Source organism: Melospiza georgiana, chromosome 1, assembly GCF_028018845.1.
Source record: "Melospiza georgiana isolate bMelGeo1 chromosome 1, bMelGeo1.pri, whole genome shotgun sequence".
Taxonomy (NCBI): Eukaryota; Metazoa; Chordata; class Aves; order Passeriformes; family Passerellidae; genus Melospiza; species Melospiza georgiana.
The window spans coordinates 73,343,142-73,359,453 of NC_080430.1; the positions used below are offsets into that span (position 1 = coordinate 73,343,142).

At 47.7% G+C, this 16,312-nt stretch overlaps 1 protein-coding gene across 3 annotated transcripts in view; it reads left to right on the forward strand.

Moving 5' to 3' along the window:
- The first annotated feature begins 3,193 nt into the window (after positions 1–3,193).
- Positions 3,194–16,312, forward strand: part of RNF152 (ring finger protein 152) — a 43,461-nt gene continuing 30,342 nt past the window's right edge. The window contains exon 1 of one of the 3 annotated variants that reach the window (XM_058024936.1): positions 3,194–3,256. The gene's annotated coding sequence lies outside the window, so the exon portion shown is untranslated. Of the gene's footprint in view, positions 3,257–3,661; positions 3,700–7,684; positions 7,731–16,312 lie in introns of those variants that run through there. The other 2 variants (XM_058024945.1, XM_058024953.1) reach the window with 2 other exon arrangements.

Here is a 16,312-nt window from a genome sequence, read left to right on the forward strand (position 1 = left end):
AACATTGGAAATATGATTTAAACCTCCAGTGTTGACTCAGAAATGAAAAGGAATGGATCCCCTATGTGCTGATTATTTTTAAAATGCTCACAAGCTCCCATAAAACCGTTCGGTTTTATGATTATTTGGTGACTTGTTTCTGGAACTGAAAGTTTGACACTGAGGTCTTACATACGTATTGTGTATTAGAGGTCTCTTAGATGATCACAATGGAGAAACCATGAGTTAGCTACCTTTGTTATGATATCCCAGTGCTACCCCAGCACTTTCAGGGACTGCTCCTGTTATTTCTGTGAATGATAGGTGTTCCCACCTCCCCAGTACTGGGTATGTTTGAATGAATGCATCTGATAGCAGCTTGCTCTCATGGACTGTTAGATATGATGTAAAAATTAAAATTATACAAATTGTTAGAAGAATCCAGATGGGGGGAACAAAAAGTCCTCATATCCAGCCAGACTGGTGAGAGATTAGCAAAGGGCAGAAGAGCACAGCTGCCTTTGCATGCCTTTCCTCTGTCTTTTGATGCCTCTGGCACTGGATGAACCCTTTTCATCCTTTTTATTCAGGTAGGAACTGAAAAGGGCAGTACCAAAGAACTTGCTGCCTTTTACAAAACCGTCTCCTAGTGAAAAGTTTTATCGAAATAAACCATGTGAAGCAAACTGAAGATGAAATCTATTTATCTTTCTTTTTTCCTTCCCAAGCCTATTGCTGTGAACTTTTCAAGATTTCCTCCCCAGAGACTTATACAGACTCTACTCATAACAGATGCAGCCTTGGGGATGATGGCGGCAATCCAGGGATCCTCCTGGGAGTAATTACCTTTTCCAGTTCCCCTCATCTGCTGCATCTCTCTGGTAGCACTTCTGCCAGGAGCTGTGCGTGGAATCCATTCGGCACAGGGAGTCAGATGCTAAAATCTACAGTAGCGCCTCCAGACCAGGACCTTGTATTTGCATGTGGGATCTGAAAGACTTGATTGTTTGCTGTCTGCTTAACCTGGATGGGGGTGTATGGGGTGAACTGGTCTCAGCTGAGCTGGCTAAACTCTGCTGTAATGATACAATCACAGCAGCAACAACAGCAATACCATTGAGTCATTGTGTAAATGCTCTTCAACACTGCACTGCGAGATCAATCTCGGCAAGCGTGTGACCTTTTCCTACATCTGTGTAGCCCCCCTGCCTTACTGGTGGACATCATTTGCAGAAGGGCTGACCAGTGCAGAGTTGGAGTGACATTTGGTTCCATTTTGTAATGCATTTTCCTCCCTTGAGTCCATGGAGATCTGGTACCATAGCACTGCCTGTAGTGCAGATGCCACTTGTTCTCTGAAGAAGAAAGGGGAAAATGGCCCCTGGAAGGGTAGGGACATGGAGCACAGAGGCATGTAAGGAATTGTGCCTTCCAAACCTGGTGTGTCTCTTCAAAGACAGGATGTTATACAAATGCCTGATGTGAATTTGGCATAAGCACCTTCTTAAATTGTTAAAAAAAAACTGCACAGCATCTCAAAGGCTTTTTCTGAACAAAATCTGTAGAACATTGAGTGGCTGTGGTGGGAAGGTGTGGGTCACATCAGGGGCCATGGGACACGGCCCATCCCCAAGAGCAGAGGTAAGGATGGCAGGAGGCCCCTGTTCCTTTAAGGGACACCTCAGAAGAAGCAATTTGGATGTTTGCTCTTCAGAATACTCAGCTGGCAATGGGAGGGGGGAAGGGGAGATCGGCAAAATATTTCACACAGTCCTTCCAGCTGATCAACAGGGAAGCGAAAGTCAGATGCATGTGCTAAAATGATGCCTGTGGTGTCAAATACATCGTGAGAGGTCAGAGATGGTAGTGACTAATACTTCAGAGACAGACATGAAGGGGGAACCAGACTCAAACTGATGCTGAAATTTGACCTATTTGACTTCTCCTTCTCAATTATTTCATTAGAAAGTTTTGAATCAAGAAGCACTGTGGGATGCAAAAATCTGCTTCAAACGTTCATTGTGAGAATGGTAATTGAGTTTTAAATATTTATGGCAGAACCTGGAGTTGTACTAGTGAATGCATTATAGACTCTCCCTAGTGGTAAAACCTGGCTTGCTGGAGACCTTGCGCTCCAAACAGCCCCAGTACAGTGAAGAAGGGGGAAAGGAATTTTATTTTCTAAAAATTATTTATTTAGCTGATTATAGAGGGCTTACTCCTTTCCTAGGCAACAGTTTCAGCGCGGAGCTACAGGATATGGGGAGGAGAAGGGTGTTCTATACAGACCTGACACCAGGATAACCTACAGGTTTGTGTTCACACATCTTGCAACTGTTTGCCCCCAAAAACCACTGGATATGCAAAAAGATCAGGCAATGAGGAGTGAAAGACTCCTGCCTACTGTTGCCATTTGTAGCTCTTGCCGCTTGGCATTACTGATCCCATGTGACACGCTAGGAGGTACATATGCATTTTTTCTTTTACTGCTGATGGAAATAGGATTGTTTTCTCTGCAGGGAGAGAAGAAACGAGTCTGTGGTCCTGTGCTCTATTGCCGGCATAGGCCTTGGTGCAGTGGATAAAAACGAGGCCTTATTCCCTCGCCTTGCCCTGCTGTGGTAAGACAACACATCGCATGTCCATACCACTTTAATGTGCGCTACTAATACAGCTCTGAGCCTCCAGCTGAGATTAATGGTCCTCAAGTCACTTGAGCCGGAGAACCTGCCTAGCGCGGGGTGTCCGACAGCCCCGCGTTCCCCGGGGGGGCAGCTCCGCAGGGTGCGCGGGGCAGGCGCCGCTCCGTCCCGCCGGGAATGCGCTCAGGTGCGGCTGTCCCTCACCTTGGGCCAGGTGGCACAACACGCTACAGCTTAAAGCCGCAGAGCCCTTCCTCAGCCCTGAGGAACCCCCCGGCCGCTGCATCGTCCCTCTCGCCGCGGGCGGGGCCGGGTGGCACCGTGCGGGGCACGGGCTGTCCGCGGTGCCGCTGCTGCGAGGCTGCCCCGCTCCGGCCCCCCCGGGCAGCCGGGCCAGCGGCAGCCGCCGCGGAGCAGCGGCCGGCCCCGGCCGGGGCGGGGTGGGACGCACCGGGGTCCGGGGCGGCTCCGGCGCTCCCCGGCGCCGCGGCCACGCCTCGCTCGGCCCCGCACCCCGGCGGGGCGGGGGGGACGGGGGCGGCGCCGGCTGCCGGGGCGAAGGCGCCGGCTGCGGCGGCGGGCGCGGGGCTGCCATCCCGCGGGCAGGCACGGCGGCGGCGGCGGATGGCGGCAAGGTCAGTGAGCGCCCGCTGCCCGCCGGCGGGGCTCCCCTCCCGGCCTCCCCCCGGGGCGGCCGGCGCGCGGTGGATCCAGCGGCGGGGGCGCCTCTCCCTCCTCCTCCTCTTCCCGGCGGGGAGCGGGGCCGCCGCGGGCGCGGATGCCCCCCGCCACGCCTCCCTCCTTCCCTCCCGCCCGGGCGAGGGGCAGACGCGGGTTTCGTAAGCGCCTGTCCCGGCCGGCCCCGCCGCGCTCGGGTGGCCGCGGCAGAGCGGGGTCCCCCCGGGCGGTGCCGCGGCGCGATGCGCGGTGCAGGTGAGCGGCCGAGCAGCGCCCGCCGCCACCGCGTCCCGGGAGGGCGGCGGGAGCCGAGGTTACTTCGGAACCCGGCGGGGTCGCGCCTGCATCGCACCAGCGCTGTTGCGAGCGAAGGAGGGTTATCCGTGTGCTCTGCGAGCAAGTAAATCCAGATAACTTAGAGACGGGGTTTGGTGGGGTCCTTTGTTCCAGCGGGAGGTTCGGTGGTGCTTTTGCGTTGGTTTGGGTTCGTTTTGGTCTTTTTTGGGGGTTGATTTCCCTTCCTTATGCCGGCAGTTAGCGGAGAAGATACGCGGTAACTCGGGTGCTGTCAATAAGTGCCAGACATCTCGCCGGGCTTTTAGAAAAAGGCTTTAATTAATTTTTTAACCAGCCTGGAGGAGAGGCGTGAAGCCCTCTGCCCAGGTAGGGTCCCCGCTGTAAGGAGCGGCAGCGTTCAGAGTTCCTTACGGCGTTAGATGCCGACCCAGCTGAGGTCGAGCTGCCAAAAATGTGATTTACGGACCCTGCCGACATCCGTCACCCAAGCGCTTTGTTCCGATACGCCGTCCGGTGGAGGGACTTCTCCGGGAGTAGCTGTGCCTCTCCTGAAATGTGGATACCCAGGATACGTGCACCAGGGTGCTAGCCGGCGAGGCATTAAGAGTGTGTGTTTGTGTAATGGGTGTCTCAAAAAAAAAAAAAGGGCAAACGGGATTTTGATAAGGTCCCATTAATTGAACTGTAAACATGGTAATTCCTCTGCGCTTGTTTGCTCACTGAAACTCTTCCTCCTCCTCATTGATATGGCCCATAGTTTGTTTTTGTTTGCTTTTAATTTTTGTTTTCAACTAGTATGTTTTAGAGAGTTTTTGATACAGATTTACTTAGATTTTTTGGTCTCATTTAGGCTGTTGGAAATTACTTGTAGCCTTCCAATTTAGGATGAGTATGAAGGTCCTGTTCTCAGCCTTTCTGTACTACAGGCCTTTTTGAAATGCCCAGTGAGTCTGCGCTAATGTAGAGCCTATGGGATGACAACAATAGCAATCTGGGAAAAAAACCCTTCTGCTGAAAACTCTGTTCTTGGCTATGTAACAGTGTGCGGCTGGATTTCACCTCTTACTAGTTGCATGGAAGGTGGAATGTAAAAGTAGTCCTGGCTGAGGAGTGCAAAGCTGGGACAGCCTTGTGCTGTTGCTGGCTGTGGCACTGGTGGCAGTGGCGTGCCCACGGCTGTTGGGACAGGGCTCTGTGGAAAATACCCGCTATGCACAAGCTGGCAGTACAGTTAAACAGCCCAAGCCTCTGGCTCAAAGCTGTGAGGTCTCTCAGAGGGTTTGGACAGCTGGCCAGGTATGTGAAGACTAAGTAAAGTGATACCTATTTTTTTGCTGCTTTTCTGGGAGAAAGTTGGTTGGACCACATGTGATAGAAATATGTTGTGAAGTCTTCTTGGGAGTGTTGGATAGTGCTGTGAGATATCCAGATTAGAAATGCCAGGAAGACAAGAAATATTACTTTGGCCTTAAACACTTTGGTGTGTTTAGGTTATACATGGAAATGCAAGAGCTCAGAATGAGCCTCTTGTTCAATGACGTGCTGTGGCGTAGCAGAGTGGCCAGCGAATGGGCAAGTAGATCCTTCTGGGTGCTGGTCACTCTTCCCTGAGGGACTCTATTGGTCCTTCAGCTTTGCCAAAATCTGTGGATATGTTTTTGTCATACCTGCTCTTGGCTTCAGTTTGGGGTTCTCACCTTGACCCCTCGATGAACTGGATCAGAAGCTCCATCAGCCACAATCCAGCAGAGGCTTCAGCACAGGTTTAACTTCAGTCGTGTGAGTTGCCCCAGTGAAATTAGAGGGATACATGAAAGCAAGTTTACATATGGAGATTTCAATCTCAGGGCTGCCTCTCATAAGCTTTCTAGGGTGTTCTCAGCCCCATGCAGGGCATTGTTTTGCCTTGCATGGGGCTGAGAACAAATGCCACATCATGTTTGGGCTCCATCCAGAACAGCTGACCATACTTGGGACCAGTACTGGCAGAGCAGGAGCAGTGATGCTTCTCTGCTGGAGTTTTATGGAGCATTAGTTTGTGCTTGGGGCTTGAAGTCTTGCTGGAAGCTAATGAGGCTTATACTCCTAAATGCTCAAGCCATCCTTTTGAGCAGAATTTAGTTTTCTAAGCCAGTGATATATTTTTCAGACGGTGACCTCAATCAGTTGATGGGGCCTGGAGGATACAGGTCTTTGGTATGAATGAATTTAGATGATTCCCTGATCAGTTGACATGACTCTACTGAAGACCTGGTGATTTGTGGTTCTGACCACATGGCTGTTGACTTTGGGACTTAGCCTAGGGCTCTAGCCTTTTTAAGAAGATCAGGCATTTTTTAAGAAGATCAAGTGTCCTTAGACTGCCTTTTGTATACCTGTGTTTATTTGTCAGCTAGTTCTGCAGCCCCCTTGCGTACACCCGAGTAGAAGATAGTCAGGCAGGTAGAGTCTCTGACTTGAGTGTGGTTATTCAGCTGAGTAAATGGTGTGCAATCCAAGTTCAAAGCAGCAGATTTTGGGTGTGAGTGCTCTTTTTGTGGAGCATGTGGGAAACTAATTTCCAGAGCCTGGGATCTTGGCATGCCTTAAATTTTCTCCTCTTCTTATGCTTTGCCTCTATCCGGTGGGTGGGTGGGCTGGAAGTCAGATGGAAGGCTGGGCTTTCCTCCCCTTACAGAAAGCAGCTCTTCAGAGAAATTCCACAGCTGTTTCTGAGTCTGTCTGGAGTTGCTTTCTTGCTTTGTCGCTGCTGTTTCCTCCTGCTGTGCTGTGCTCTGCGAAGGGAGCAGAGGAGTCCTTGGAACTGATGCAGCTCTGTAGCATCATCCGTCACACCGAGTGGGGTTGGAGGAAACCCTCCCAGCCCTCATCAGTGCAGCCTCTCCCTGGCTTCTGGACTGGCCAGGGCTCAATATTTGCTGGTCTGACTGCAGCAGAGCTGCCCCCTGCCCTAAAGGCAGCGATGGTGGCCAGGCACCAACAGCATGGGTTGAGGGGACGCTGGGGATGGCAAGGAGAAGGATGCTGAGGTCTCCAGGATGAATTTGTTTCTATGGTTGTGAAGGAGAGCTGCTTTCACCCTGAGATCTGAATGATAGTTCTTCAGCCCTGACAAAGCATTTCACTGTTTTCAGTGATGCAAATCCCCTTGCCTTGTTTTTCTGCTGCAGAAATTACCCCTTCAGGACAACCCCCAGACATAAATAAGTTTGAAATTTGCCCCTTCCTGCTCCAGATGTGTAACATCTGGGTACTTACAGAGCTGAACTTCATTGTGTGCCATGCAGCTCACAGGCTGGATTGAGCAAGGCGTTGTTTTTTGGGATGTAGCAGAACATGGGAACGCCACTAATCAAACATCATGATTTTCATCTGGTTTTATTTTATTTCATTTTAACTTAGTTTCCCCAGGAAATGAGCACTGTTTGTCTCCTGTTTGGCTAGTTTCAACCAGATTGCACCAATGGTTGGCAGTCTGGAAGATCACTCATTTCCCACTTGTGTTTGTTGAGAGTAGTGGGTGGCAGGGAAATCTTTGAAGCAGTGCTGTCTCTGATGAAAACTAGACTGCTTACAGCTACTCTCTGTTCTGCCTGGTAGTGGCTGTCCAGCCAGGCATTGCTTGTGTGGTGGTCAAACATGCAGCAGCTCTGCAGCCCTCGCCAATTTGCAGGGCAGGGATGGATGTGAGGCAGCATTGAGGGGAAGTGCAGGGGCAGGAGGGCAGAGGACACAGATGTCGCACAGAGGAGTCCTGTTTGTTACTCTTCCTTGCAGCATGGCTACCCTTTGGTTTGTCAAACTAGAGCCACATGAGATTTAGGAAGCCTTGTGGGCTGACAGGCCTGCTTTCTCTGACCTCCAGGACACCTTGGAAGGGGAGTGTTGGAGCAGATGGGAATATGCACGCTGGGCAGGACTTAGCAGAGGTGTGTGTGCATGGGCAAACACTCTGCATGTGTGCAGTGGCACTGTGATAACCTGGTGTTCACTGATGCCAGCCATCCTGTTGAATTCAGTGATAATTTGACACTGGTAACATTCAGTGTTGTATGTTTCTCCCACAGCAGCTCCTGTGAGTGAATGCAGTCTCGGATTCCCACACAGCTCCCTCCCTCCCCAGAGTGACTTTAGGTAGGTGTGCACTCGGGCTGAGGTGCTGCTGTGGGATGTCAGGGACATGCTTGTGTGTTGCTGAGCATCCCAGTATAGATGCAGCTGGTTTGGCATGGCTGTCTTGAGGGGTGCCTCTGCAATCTGGACACCATTGTACTGAGACTTACCCTCACCCAGGCTGTGTCTGTGCTACACAGTATAGCTGTGCTGGATGTGGTGAGCACATTTCTTCCAGACTTGGACTGAAGGAAAAGACAAGCATTGACAGTAAAAATAGGAGTGTCAGAGGTGTTGAGCATTTGCTGATTGTCAGATGATGCATACCTGTTGGTGTGGAGCATAGAGCATGGCACTGCAGAGACCACCGGTGTCAGATTCTAATGTCAAAATATTATGTGACACCTTAGAGGGCCAAGGTAAATCTCAAACACCCATATAGATCTAGGTAAAACCAGATGCATCTGTCAAGGTGAGGTGAAGGGAGGAACTCTATAGCTGGCTCCCCATCCTGGTTTGCAGAGAATGTGGAGCATCAAGTCATGCTAACGAGGCAAAATGCTATTCCCTTTCCCCACACAAAAACTCTGCCTGGGCATCTCCGGCATCCACATGCAATTCTCTACTCTGTTAGGGATATGTCACTTAGTGAAGCAGAACATCTCTTGCTTCACTTCTTTTCCCCTCCATAAACACCATGTCTGACCACTGGTAGCTTGGCATGGTATGTGACTGTGGTAGAATGGACTCTTGGGCTTGGACAGGACTTTGCAGGCCCCTCCTCTGAAGGTGCCAGCAGCCACTCAAGCTTCAGAAATCCTGAAGCAGGCAGATGTGGGGTAACACATGGCTGTGGTGTTATCTTGCCTGTTCTTGTTAGATGTGTTGTGCTACCCCTATACCTTTAGAGATGGTGCAGTGCTTTCTCTGTTAGTTTTTAAACTGAACTGAGCAGGAGGGAGGCACGCATGCCAAGGAGGAAGGATTGCAATGTTTCCATTACCAGCCACAGTGGACTTTTCCATGGTGGAGCTTTTCCAAAAGATATGCACTGTGAAGAGCTGGTGTGACCTGAGTGCCTGGGACACTGCAGGCTCTGACTGACTGCCCCTCAGGGATTTGATAGCTCTAGGTTTTGCAAACTCTGCTCTGAGGATGGGGAAAGATAGAAGTGAAACTTGCTTTGTTAGGTGCACAAGATCATGTAAAGCTTGTGGTAGTAGCTGCCAGCACCCCACAGACAAGGGTGAAAGTATTACTTAAAAGAAAGCCTGGGTGTGTGTTTGCAACTGGGGACATAGAAAAGCAAATAAGACTTTTTAAAAAGCATGAAGCATGCATAGGGAGCATGGTGTCAGACGTACTGCCTCTTGCCAGCTAATACCATCTTGCAAATAAAACAAGTTGGGTTGTTGCTATTGCAGCTGCTTTCTCTCACAAAGCAGGGTGACCCAGACACTGAGAAACATGTTGGCAATTGGCCTGAAGTCAGATGTATGCAAGGTAATTTACTTAAAAGACCCAATATAACAATTATCATTCAGCATGAACACATACAGCTGTAATGTTTGCTTGCCAGTTGTATTTTATCTGATGCTCTCCCTCAAGTTGCTCATTGGCTGCATCTACCCACAAACACAGAAACACAGCCTGGAGATGATGGGCTTCTTCCCTGACCTGCAGTTAGGAGCAATGATTATACTTTAAAAAGTGTTATTGTGGAGGTAGGAGGGATTCAGTGGCTTGGGCAGAAGGCTGTTAGTGGGGTCAGTTGGGATCCAGGCCTTGGGAGCTTTCCTTCTGACCTTGGGCAAAGCACATCAGCTGCTCAGTTCCTCTGTTCATAAAATCTGATTTGTGACAATCAGCTTCAGAGCAGGTGATTGATATTGGTCTTGGTTTTGTCCTCTGAAACAACCCCAAAATCCTCAAATGTTTGTGCATGGAATTGAAGCATAAAAGCTCCCTTTCTTCTCCCTGCTCTTTACCTCAGATAAAGGTGGAAGAAAGGGAGTTGTTCACAGCCATCTGCTGGAGACATCCATCATGTTGGGAGCAGAGGCTGCTGGTTGTTCCACATGTTATTAATGATGAAAAGATATAAACATATGATCACATAATTGTGTTGCATTTCAATTGCTTACGAAATAATGATATCAGGGGAACAATGGGGTTACAAAATCAGGCGGACAAAAGCAATGAAGTTGCAGGGCTAATGTTGCAGAACTCCCCTTTGCATCTGCATTATGATACAATCTTTAATTCTGTAATTGCATCATTTTTTCCCTTTCACAGAGTCCCTTTTTCACTGGATAGGTAATTGCTGCATAATTCATTTTCTCTTCCCCACATTTACTTTCTCCCTATGTCTCTACATCTATTTATTTTACACCCTACCCAGACCTTGAACTGAACAGTTGCTAATTCCTTCCTGGAGGGCTTTCTCAGGTGGAGAAGTTATTCTTGCAGCATATCAGGTACAGGTATTGTCTGTGTTTTCATAGTGGAGGAATGAAGAACAAATCAATCTCAGGAGATAGAAACACCTTCAATTTTGGCTACATCAAAGAGATACTTGGGTATGATTTTATTTTTCACTCATCCCAGAATACCTGGCATGATGTAGCAGTTCATCTGCTGGAAGTGTAAGGACAGCTGACCTCAGCTGCTGGTGTCTGTAGATTAGCCCTAAATGCCTTGACTTGAGCGTGGAACTGCCCCATTAGGGGTCACCTGAAGAGAAAACTGGTTTCATAGACTTGCTGAACTTAAAAGGTTAAGTGTCAAGCTGAGGAGGAGGTAATTCCTGCCTGTAGGTGCTATGTCCAACTTCCTCATGCAAGGTGGTTGTCTCTCTCTTCCTGTGTTGCTTTGTTCACTAATGTTTCTGACATTCACGGAGAGAGTCAGGGTTTGAGGGACAGCTGTTGCTTTTATCACACAACATTTACTGCCTTTTTTTGAAAGCAGTTCATTTCTAGAGCTCAAATGGTTTGTGATCATTGAATTGGAGTCAGTGCAGATATATACAGAGGTAGGGTGAAGGCTGTGTAGGCAGTCTTCATGACACTTCCTAATTTTGAAGTGACCAAGTTTGCAGTCTTTGTATTAAAAAAATACCATAGCTAGGTTTAATTTTATAACTGCACAAAGGGAAAAGCAGGAGATAAATAAAAATTAGGCCTTGTCATGTGAATCTGCAGTGGCCTGAGTCATCCAGAGAGCTCAGACCCTTGGGATGTAACATTAATTTGTAGCCCATGAGATAAGGGCCTGGTGAGGAAGCCCTGTTTGTTATGCATGGTGGTCAGTGGCTGGAGTGGGATGACATGTTCAGCAGGTTGTGTGGTGCTGTAACTGGGGGGCTTTGCAGCCTAGAGTCCGGATATCCTCAGATCCCAGTTAAGGATGGGGTAGGCAGAGTTCTGGTGCTTCCCAAGTCCTCTCTAACTTGTTTGTGTCTCTTTTGCTCTGCACTGCGTGGCAGCCTAGTAATCCCCTTAACTTTGCCCTTCCCAGTCCTCACTCTGTTTCTGTGTTCCCCTAACAAATGCTATCTGCTTCTCTCCGTGTTCTCATGTAACATCACTTTAGCCTGTTGTTACTGGTGCCGCTTATAATTTTCCAGAGGTCCCAGATAGCCTGGTACAGTTATGTACAATCTTGATTCTAGTGTAGATCTGTAATTTTTGCCTATTCAAACTGTAGGTGAAAGCCAGCCCAGTGCCTTTGAAGCATTTTAAAAGATTCATCTTCCTTACTTTTAGACCACAGCCATTACTATGGGAATACTTTGAGATCAAGCAATGGGGAAATGGCTGCTTTAGGCTAACTCTGTTTATACCTTATATCTAAAGAATATGTTGTGTTCCACCCTGTTCTTCAGTATTTTGTTGTACGCAGTCTTGCTTGATGTCACCTACCTTCTATGGGGTGAAATATGTTACTGAAATTGCAACAATTCATAGTGAGGAACACTAATTGCTCATGCTTTTTTATTTTCTGGAAATGAATAGCAGCTGTATAGTGCAAGAAAGAGTGTGCAGGTTCTGGAGGCTGAGCTTCCAGCTGAAATGCAAGTTGGTGAACTTGGCTGCTTTCCAGAAAAGTGGTGTCTGTTGTTCCAGCAAGTCATTAGATGTCTGCACTTCTGTCTTCTGACCAATTTACAATGAGTCTCTTCCTACATCTTTATTCAGGGGAGGGGGGTGGTTTAGTACCAACCTCACACAGCAGTAAGAGAGGACGATGTAGACAATTTCTGATTGTGTTCAAATGACCATAACAATAGGCTTTCTTTATGAACTTAAGGATTTTTTGTTTCATTTTACTAGATGAGGAAAAGTGGATGTACCAGCAAAGAAAATATGCTTGCCAACAAATCTGGTCTTGGAACAGACCAGGCTGACCTGCAGTGAAACATTTGGGATGATAATAATTTAAAAGTCAGGCTTGTGTTCTTGGGAGTTTGTGGTATGAATCATGGCCACGATCACTATAAACCATGTCAAACTAGATTAATAAAATAATGTCAGAGTGTCTTAAAAAGTTTCAGATGACTCCAAGGATTGTACACCTTTACAAAAATAATTAATAAGCCAGATGCTAAAAACTGGCACCAGCTGGTTTTTCTCCTTGCATTGCCGCTGTAAGTCCAAGAGCCAGTATTTGGTTACTGAACTTCATGTGTTTGAGGAGAGACAATTAACAGGAACATGGGACTGGTCTTCAGCTATTACCTGAAAGTTCTTGGGGTTCCAGGGATTTTGTCAAGTCTCTGGAAAGTTACTGGGAGAAATGGCTTGTATCAATGGAGACATCTACACATCTTAAAGAGGTGAGGGACAGGTTTTGTGGGGGGAGAAAGTAAACAGCAAAAACCACTTGCATAGGCATCTCCAGCCTGTGGAAGGTGGTGGTGAGCCTGTGTGCCTAGGATTTGGTCTGTGCTTGGATAGGCTTCACTTAATCCCTGATAGAACCTTGTTCTCTCTATTTTGTGTGTGCGGTTTTCTTTTGAAGTGAGCATGTTTAGGCAGACCTTCAGGCACTGTAAAGTTGCAATAGCTCCCTTGGGAAAAAAACAGCTCCTCTGTGGGGTGGCCCTCATGTTAGGTGTGCCCTGCTGGCCTCTCTCCCCCCCTGGTTTGCCTCTTTCCTCTCCTCTTCCTCACAGCATCTGTGGTCAGATGCTTAGAGGCAGGGACAGGGGTTGGAAAAAGCTGGCTCAGCAGAGGAGGTGGAGAGCCAGCTGATGCCACTATTAATGTTCTTTCAAAATTGATGGATGAGACGGTTACAAAATTGCAGAGGGAAGTGAAAGTTAACAGAATCCATGTTTTAATTGTATTCTGGATTGTTTTCAGCAGTCAGCTTCTGAGGTGCAGGACAGATCCAGCATTTTTGTGAGGATGTTGATGTGGACTGCACACTGTACTGTTTTAAAAGAAAGAAAAAGATTGGGCCAGTCTGTTTTCCACACTCTGCTGCTCTCAGTCTTCTTCACTTGTCCTGTGTGATAGTATGCTGTGTCTAGACAGTAAATCAGATCTGAAATACTGTCCTGATGCAGCTAGAGAAAAAAGAGGCTCTTGCAAACACCTGTGGTGTCAAGGTCCTCAAGCCTGTAAGGGGTACCTAGGTTCTAGACTTGTAATTTCATCTGTGTGCCCTTCATCCTCATAGAAAGGAGTGAGGATGGTGGAGCTGCCTGGCTGGTGGGTGACCAGCAGTGTTGGCCTTTAACCTGAGGGAGATTCCTTTTCAGCTGATGAAGCCCTTATGCTCAGTCTGCAAGTAACAGTTTTGTGCAGCATGAGGTTTTCTTCTGGACAGGTGTTTTACGTGAGTATGCTTCATCCAGGATTGGACCAAAACACTCTCTTCTAAGTTTCATTTTTCTTCAGGTTTAAATAAACCAATTTTCTTTGTAGTATTTTTCCTAGCTTTTCTTTCCTCTGTTACTGAGACCTTCTCCCCCCAGGCTACTTAATTCAAACATAACATGCTATAATTCTACATGTTTTGAAAAAGTACTTGTGTAGGTGGTTACGAAAAGAAAGCATCAGTCCTCTTGCTTGCCTCCTCCTGCTTCCTCCCAAGTCAAAAGCTGAGAAAGGGACACCTTTCAGGAGTGGGCTCTTTAAATTAAAGTCCTAGTCTCAAAGTCCTGGCATCTGCATCAAACAAGTGTTCTTTTCCATCAGCTGCAGTTGCATAAGGGAAGGTATCTTTGGGGTCTTGGAGGGCTGCTCTGTTTCTGAAAAAGAATAATTCGGGGTGGAGATGGTCTTCTGCCTCAATGCTTTAGCTTGTGTGTTTCTTCCATCTCTCTCATACCTTTGTAAGTATTTCTGGGATCGAGTTGGGCAGTGAGGGGCCTCCCCCATTTCTCCCTACTTACCTTCATGGGGCAGCAGCTGCCATTCTAGTGGTGAGGTTTAGAAATTTGTTCCTCTGGCTTCCCTTCCTGCTCTGGAACTGGTTGGTATTTTAATGTCTGTAAGCTGACATTAGGCAGGGTAGCACACCAAGGAGCTGGACTGCTGTAAGAGGAAAAGTTCCTCCCATTGTTGCAGTGAGGAAAACAGGCTTGTGAGATGTGGTTGTGATTCCCGTGAGTTCTAGAGGCACCTTAGCTAAGCAGGAGGTAAGTGGGGAAGATGAGCAGTGGATCACAGCAGCTTTCTGACATCCTAAAGGACACAAAATCTTTGCAGTATTTACTCTGAAGGTATTCTCTCAGCCTTTCCAGAAGTGTGCTGTTTACACACAAGCAAACGCTGAGGTTTTGCAGCGTACGTGCCTGTGCTGTTTGTGCTGTGGGCACAGCTGCTAGTGCTGATAGGAGGGTTTCTCTTGTTCAGGCGCTTGCTGCTTAGAAAGTAGAAATTTGCTGAGAGTGGCACTGGAAGCCCAGCTCTCCTTCCAGTGGGGTAGGGAACTGCTGGCAGGGGCTGAGCTGTGCCACAGCAGAACCAGAGGTGCTGAAGTACTGGCACTGTTATTTGGAATATTTAAATCCTTTAAGCTTTTTTTCCCCCTTAGCAATACTTTCCAAATCTATTTATTTAAAAGAAAACCTGAAAAATGCTATTTTGCAGATACTTGGGAGCCTGTTTTCTTCCCTCTGCCGTGGCAGATCTGTTAATGTCAGTGACTACAGCTACAAGTTCCTTGCCCAGGTGAAGCTTGTCTTTGCTTTTCTGGTATCAAGTCCTGTTTGGTATGTTTTGATCTGATTCTCACAGAATTTCCTTCTGTTTGCTGCACTGTTGTGTATGCCAGTTTCCCTGTAAATGTTATGAGAACTGGCAGTATGGGCCTGATGCCAAGGGTAAGGGACTAATACAAATACATTTATTTTTATTTTGGAAGCTCTTGCAATTCACACTTTGCTGGCAGGGTGGTAATGATGTTTCACAGAAGAATGCCTTTCTTTTCATTTTGATTTCAAAGTGCTCTAACAGGGTCCATCCACAGTCTTAGGCATGGCAAATGATGCACCAGGATCAAGGACCATTCAGCAGCAGGAGATGGGGGGTGGAAATGGGCCTGGGGGCATACGATGATCCTGAGGTTTGTCCAGGATAACAGCACTGCTGCGGCATCCCCAGAGCAGGGTGTGATGTCCCTGGGGGTCAAAACCAAGGTCATATTTCCATTTTTCTGTTGCCAGACCTGTGCTGTAGCCGTACTGCTGTGTTGCATATTCAGTGTTTTGTTTTAGGAGGCCTGAAGATGTGTTGCCACAGCTGAGCAAGGCGTCCTCTGTGAGATCTGAGATCCCTGCCTGTGCAATACCTGGCTGTTGGGGGCGTGCAGAGCCAGGGACAGAAGTGGCTGAGGGTTTGCTTTGGCTCCTGGTGCGTGGCTGTGCTCAGCAGGCTGTGGGATGTACGGAGCATTGTCTTGCCGAGGTTCTTCCAGTGGGACATGGCAGCTTTGGCACCCAGGGCTGTGCAGTGTGAGGGCACAGTGTTCAAGCTGGAGAGGCACTTGATGGGAGGTCAAGATGGTTATTTGCATTACTGATGAGATGATTAGTAGGCGGTGTTCACGGCTCTCATTAGAGACCTGTGGAAGAGTGGGTTCAAACAGAAGGATCTCTGTGTGTGTGTAATTTATGAGGGCTGCTGCTCAGACCTTCATTCATGCTCTTAATTGTTCCATAGTGTCAGTGGGGAGGAGAAGCTGGAAAATGCTAATTGTGTCCTGTGCTCTCAAATGGGAGCAAAGGCAGCCATGGCATGCAGTCCACAGAGGCTTAGATGCTCCTCTGTGCTGTGGATCAACAGTGTAGTGCAGGGGGATCTGATTTTCATATCCTGATGATTGGCTTTCTTTGTATAGAAGTACCCATTTTTTAGAAATAGCTGAAATCAAAGGGCCAGGCTCTTTGGTACAAAACTGTTTGTTCTTGGTACTTGTCACATGCTTAGTTGATTGAATTAATCAAATGGTAAATGCTTTTTCCCAAACCAGAAAAAAATCTATGCAAAGAAATGTACTCCACCTATTGTTTTTTTAATTTAAAAGCAAAATACAAAAAGATCCCTCTTTTCTGCTTCCTTCTCTCACCCTCTTTCTTTTATGTTTCTCTT